Source organism: Chinchilla lanigera, unplaced genomic scaffold, assembly GCF_000276665.1.
Source record: "Chinchilla lanigera isolate Chin_1 unplaced genomic scaffold, ChiLan1.0 scaffold00093, whole genome shotgun sequence".
NCBI classification, from domain to species: domain Eukaryota; kingdom Metazoa; phylum Chordata; class Mammalia; order Rodentia; family Chinchillidae; genus Chinchilla; species Chinchilla lanigera.
The window spans coordinates 5,970,360-5,976,359 of record NW_004955494.1 but is presented as its reverse complement, the minus strand read 5'-3'; the positions used below and the strand labels follow the sequence as shown (position 1 = coordinate 5,976,359).

At 51.5% G+C, this 6,000-nt stretch overlaps 1 protein-coding gene across 1 annotated transcript in view; it reads left to right on the top strand.

The window, feature by feature from the left end:
- Positions 1–745: 745 nt before the first annotated feature.
- Positions 746–6,000, top strand: part of Chrm2 (cholinergic receptor, muscarinic 2) — a 130,034-nt gene continuing 124,779 nt past the window's right edge. Inside the window, exon 1 of the mRNA XM_005405469.2 lies at positions 746–818. The gene's annotated coding sequence lies outside the window, so the exon portion shown is untranslated. The remainder of the gene's footprint in view (positions 819–6,000) is intronic.

Here is a 6,000-nt window from a genome sequence, read left to right as displayed (position 1 = left end):
CGGCAACTAATCCAGTCATGTTGAAAGAAAATTGTAAATGTTCTCTCCAGAAATTGTCCGCCCATTGCAGCTAATCGAACACACACGCACCAACACAGACCCGCTCTCCTGCTATTACTCGAGGCGCCTGGGCGCACAGACTAGCTCCAGAGAGCGCACACGGACACACACACACACACACACGCACACGCACACGCACACGCACACACACCCAGCCTGCGGGGTGGCCGGAGCTTGGAAGTCAGATTCCCAAGGAAATCGCCAGAGGCACTAGGATAAGTGTTCCTCGCCCTACACTAATTACAACTTCTCCGCACTTTGGTGAAGCAATGAATCCCGCCCAGCTCGGCGCTGCCTCCAGGTCTCGGTTCTATTTTGGTCTCCAGGCTCCTCTGCGTGAAAGCCAGGTTCGAAAGTCTTATTTGCTTAGCTCCTTCGTAGTTTAGCATGGAGGGCGGGGGCGGGGGCAGTTAAGCGCCGGGATCCACCTCGACCTGTCCCAGACCCGGCGAGCTCGGGTACCGGTGCGGGATGTGCGACTCTGCCTGAGCGCGAGCCCCGCATCCCCTGCCCAGCCTCTGGGTCCCGCGTCTCCCCGCCTCCCCCGCCCCACCCCTCTGGTGTCGCGGCGCCAACTAATCTTCTCCTTTTCTCTTGCAAGATCAAGGGAGAAAGCAAGCCAGCGCCTGGCTTCGGACTCTAAGCTGTGCGCAGCTCGCGCGCGGGCGGGTCGACCCCGAACCCGCGCAGGGCTCCCCGCTCCTCCAGCCTCCACCAAACCGCAGCCAGGGGTGGAACCGGAGTTAACACAGCCGCAGGTAAGGACGGCGCGCTGCCCACTTCTCCGCTTGCCCATGCCGGGGCCCCGGTGTGCCGGGCTCCTCCTGGAGCGGAGAGGTCTGGGTTAGGGGGAGTTGAAAGAGGATCTCCCACACGTGCAGATTTTCGATAGGAAACTTTTGCTTCTGGGGCTTCCGAGGGTTGAGGGCAGCGGTGGTGGGTTTGGGAAGAAGACGAAAAGGAGAAAGAGCGTGGGGCGTGGGCGCGATTACGCGGGTCAGCGGGTCGGGCGGAATGTGGAGAAGCAGGCTGCTCCAGCATCGCTCCCTGCTCCAGAGTGGTATCTCCTCTGCTGTCACCAGCCCCGGCTCCGTGACCGCCCTCCCCAGACAGGACAGCTTTGCCTCTCTCCCCTCGAGCTCCTGAGGTCTGACCGTATCATCTGCGCTTCGGGGTGGAGGCCCTGCTGGTCTCCGCTCCGCACAGTCCCCGACTGCGCTTCCGAGCAGCCCCTCGGTGCTGGAGGGAGCTTTAGTGCTGCGCTCCGGGGCCGTGGCCAAGGTTGTAGGGGGAATACAAATGGGGAAAGGTTTCCGGGACAAAAGCTAGAGAAGCCTTTGGCGACTATCCTGTATCCGCCCGGTGCACGAGGCTGGAGTCTACCGCGGCCAGCGACTGGGCACCAGCCTGAGTCGCTTTGGTCCCTGAGGGTGGCTTTGCCATCAAGTCACTGTGGGTCCTGAACCACCTCGGCGATCCATGAGGTCATAGATAGGAGAAACCTGAGCCTCAAATGTCCCCGGAGGTCCACATCTGCAGATCTGAGCAATCACAGCTAACTTGTGGCTCTCAGGACCCGCCAGGTGCTGCCCAAGCCCGATGGTGCGCAGAAGGCGTAAAAATTCCACCTGTGCGCTCCTCCTGGCGCCCCTAGGGTGCCCCCTGCGGAGTCGATGGAGCTTGCCCTGCTCCTGTGCTGAAAATGCTCCCAAATTACTGACCCTGAGCAGGGCATACACCCTGTCTCCGTGCGTCTCTGGCCCCTCTTCTCTTTTGTGCTTCCTAACCTTCGCCGTCCTGGAGGCTGCTCTGGGCCACAGAGCTCATCCAGGGGAGGCTTGACCGACCTCCTAGTTCCCGGCTGTGAGCCCAAGGATCTTGCATGTGTGGAACTGTCCGCGAAGAGCTACTCCGAGCGCAGAGGGAGGAAGGGAGCCTGGCCGTGGAGGTAAACGCTTAGCGCAAGCAGACCTGCCCGCGGACTTATCACCCAAGCCGCCCTCTGGTGTCCTTATGTCGGTTCACGGCCACAGCAGCACGTCTGTGACTGCAGCCGCCCGGCTCCAAGTCTGCCTGCCCGCCCGCCCGCGCCCGGCGAGCCGGCTATGGTGCGGAGCCCCTGCTCCCCACTCTGCGGAGTCCCCTCGGGCTGACTTTCTATTTCCCTTTCCTCTCTTCTTTATTGTTTTGCTTTTGTTTTTGCTCTTTTCTTAGCACTGGGAGGCAGTGGGTGCGTGGCAACCTCTGGCGCGTCCGTTCCCTGGTACACGCAGCCAGCGAGACCAACACAATTTCCCCACGCTGTGCCACACACCCGCCTGCGCTCCAGCGCGCAGCTCCACTTGACAGAGAGAGCACACAGCCTAGATCCTGAGGGAAACCCGGGGGCGACCGGGAAGCCCTCCAGAATAACTGAATCTGGATTGGGGGTGCAAAGAGGGATGCTCTGAAGCCCTAGCAGTGCGGGGCATAGAAGGCGCGGAGGCTGCAGCGCCCTGGCGCTCTCGTCCTACCCCGCCCCACTTAGTGTCCCTGCCAGAGCTACCCAGGGACGTCGAAGTGATGACCCAGTGCAGGACAGGTCCAGCAGGTCCCTGCGCTCTTTGCAATTCTGTCTTCCTGGGATGGTGCGGCTTTTGAAGACAAGCAGCTTATAAATTCCAAGTTAATGAACTCTAGACTGTGCGGCAAAGGCCTTTGTATCTTATTTGCTGGCAGTCGGTGTATACATATAAACTGTCTGGATACGTTTATGGCTACAGATATTATATGCATAATAATAGGTACAAGTTTTCATTACTAAGCAGATAACAAGGCTGATGGTACAGTGAAGGAGAAGCCACTAGGAATTAGGCATACCTTTGCCACCTCTCAGGGATGGTCTCCAAGGCTCTGATGGCTGTAGAATCAAGCCAGTTGATGTGGCCAGGAGACAGTTTCATCTGTACAGTACTAGGCTACAATTCAGAAAGTGGACTTATGAGACTCTGGTCAAGTGGATGGAAGAATTCTGTGCCAAAAATGTCACCGCAGCTTTGCGGGCTTGGCAGCTAGGACTCAAGAAGTAAAATGAGTGCCAACTACGTTTTTATTGTCATCACTGTTATGAATAATGTGCTCCAGGTATGGTAATAAAATAGCCAGGCATTGACTGTATTTATTACTGGGGTAAAAAAAAATCATGCCAATCAAAACTTAAAAATAAAGCAGACTCCCACAAAGGCATGCAAGATTAGACCAAGTTGTTATAATGTTTGGAAGCTCTCTGAACGAGGTAGAGTGGGAACGCAGGTAGGCCTAGGACCCAACACTCAGAGTGAGGCTGCCTGACAGATGTTTTGTCTTCCTGTACAAGAAATAGATAGTGTTTGTTTGTCTAAGTGTGCCTGAGAGCGCCGGGAGGGGTTTGGAGTCAGAAAACGTGTAGGTTGGTTGTCCCTATCCCAGTCCAACACAAGAGAACCCAAGGAACGCGTGTGTAGCTCTGGGCCGACTTCTGAGTCAGATGTGGAAGAAACTAGCAGTTCAAACAGAGGTAAAGATCCTTTTGGAGTGAGTTTCTACAATCTCTCCATTGGGGGGTGCAGATATTTCTGCTTCACATTAAAAACAGACCAGACAATCCAAACCCACAGTACCCCAGAAGCAGCCCTATATCCTTCTTTGCCAGACAGTCTACAGTCTATGTAGCTGAATGTGCTCAGGGGGCAGATTTCCAATTCCATTACAGAACTGCCAGCCCCCAGGGTCAAGGACACAAGAAAAATGCACAACTTCAGAGGCAGAAAGAGAAGCACAGTGTCCAGCCTGCTGGCTGGTGGCTGCGTACTGAAAATGTGGTCACCAGTTCTCAGTAAAGATCAGCCCCTCTCTGACCTACAGCAATGAATGAAGCTCAGGGAGTGCAGAAGAGAAAAAGAAATCAGGATACAATGAGAGGAAAATGAAGAGAGAATGAGGGGAAGAAAAAAATCCCTGAGGGCAAGCATCCTACAGGGCTGAGTCCAGCCTCCACCACACATGGTGGCCATGCTTAGGGTGTGAGAGAACGCTGTTTGGTGATTTCCTGCACAAGACCAACCAAGGCCCATTCCTAATCTTATCTTAAAATCACTTCCGTTTAAGAAGGGAAATAGAAACTGCCTTTTGTCACACAAGTTCCCCGAGGACTGATTTTCTCCATTGACACTGATTGACCATTTTATGATGTGGGCTGTCTGTGTCACTTTCCTCTGGTGGATCCTTCCTATCAGATACTGTGTATACTGGCCTAGGGCCATTAACAGTTGTCTTCTGTTTCCCACCATGTATCCTCACTCTGCTTCCCTTTGGCCCACTGAGCAGATGTTTGCACTCCTTTCTCCAAAGTTCAGCACTGTGTTTCCCCAGCCACACAGGGGCTGGTGATGGTCTGTGTTTTGTGTGGGGCGAGGGCAGCTGGCCCCCTTTCCTGGAATATGTATTCTCCAAGTCTCTGGTAGCATCCAAGCAACCAACATGTATTACATTATCTGCTTTATTTAGTGCTTCACCCTCTCAATTGAAGACAGTGGTGGCACAGCCTCAGAACTTACTAAACCTTGATTGAATGGATAAATAGATGTACCCATTTTCTCATTTTTTATTGCAACTATCCTATGAAGTAAATGCTATTTTCCTGATTTTACAGAGGTGGAAACCAGCATGCAGAAGGGTCCGGTAATGGCCCACAGTCGTATAGCCAATGGGATGTAGTCCTGCTGGGCTCTAGTCTTTGGTCTTAGTGCTGGTGGGTGTTCTATACACAGTCCTATCATTGGTTTCCCTATGTTTAGGGAAAGCAGAACTGTGGCATTCAGAGTTCATTGACGTTTTCTCCATCTGTTTAATTCAACTTGGAATATTCTTGCTGGATCCCCTAAACCCTAAGCAGAGAAAATTCAGTGCCAGGTTGATTCTCAGGCAGCACCACATGCTCGATCTATGCAGCCAGCAATTGCCCAAGAGAGGAGGACAGAGGCCCCAAAATGACATTTGGGAAGTGTCACTTCTATCTCTCAACTCTACTGAGATCTTACTAAAGAGATTTTCTGGTGCCTGAGGCAAAGAGAGAGGGAGTTTTGATATTACCCACTTTCACTCGTGGTAAGTGCTGAAGTGGATAAACAGACTTCCCAAAGTGACACAGCAAAAGAACACACAGAAGCTAACTTCTCGTCTGTCTCTTTCCTTTGCCACGATGAAGTCTCCCTTACTGTTGTTGGCACTGAAAGTGCTGAATTTCAATGGTTCCATTTAATTTTAATCAGAATGGGTTGTCCACCTTTGCTGGGGAAGGCATAATGTGGCTTTGAGAACTGCTCTTGACAAAAACTGAGATACGTTCTATTTGGCTTACCTCCTTCTCTATAATTTTTCCTTCAATTTCTTCTGTTTGCACATGTGCCATCTTCTTTTATACTATGACCTAAATATACAATCATCTTAACTGGTGCTGTTACCATGGTAATGTTTCATGGTAGATAAGGGTACACAGTGAAAGATCTTTTTTTTTTTTTTTTTCCCATTAGTAATGGAATTCTTTCCCCTACCCCTCTGCCTGTATCCAAGTCTTCACTGACTGGCACCCTCTGGTGTTCAGTAGCCAGAAGGACACTGGTTGAATAGGACGAGGACTTGATTTTCAAGGTTTAGGGGGAATTTCGATTTCAACTGCAATTCAGAGCGAACATAAATTAGACATATTTTTCTTAGTATAATTAAAGCAAAGAGATTGGAAGAAGATATTTGTTGTCCGGGCGTTTAAAATGCTGTTTGCTTATGCACAGTTCTAAAAAGTTATAGCAAAGGGAGGGGTATTTCTTTCCCTACGTGCTTAATATTGTTATGAAAGTGTTTTCACTGGAGAGAGAGACAAACAAATGCCATTGAGATATCTTTGGGAGGGGAATCTAATAAGAT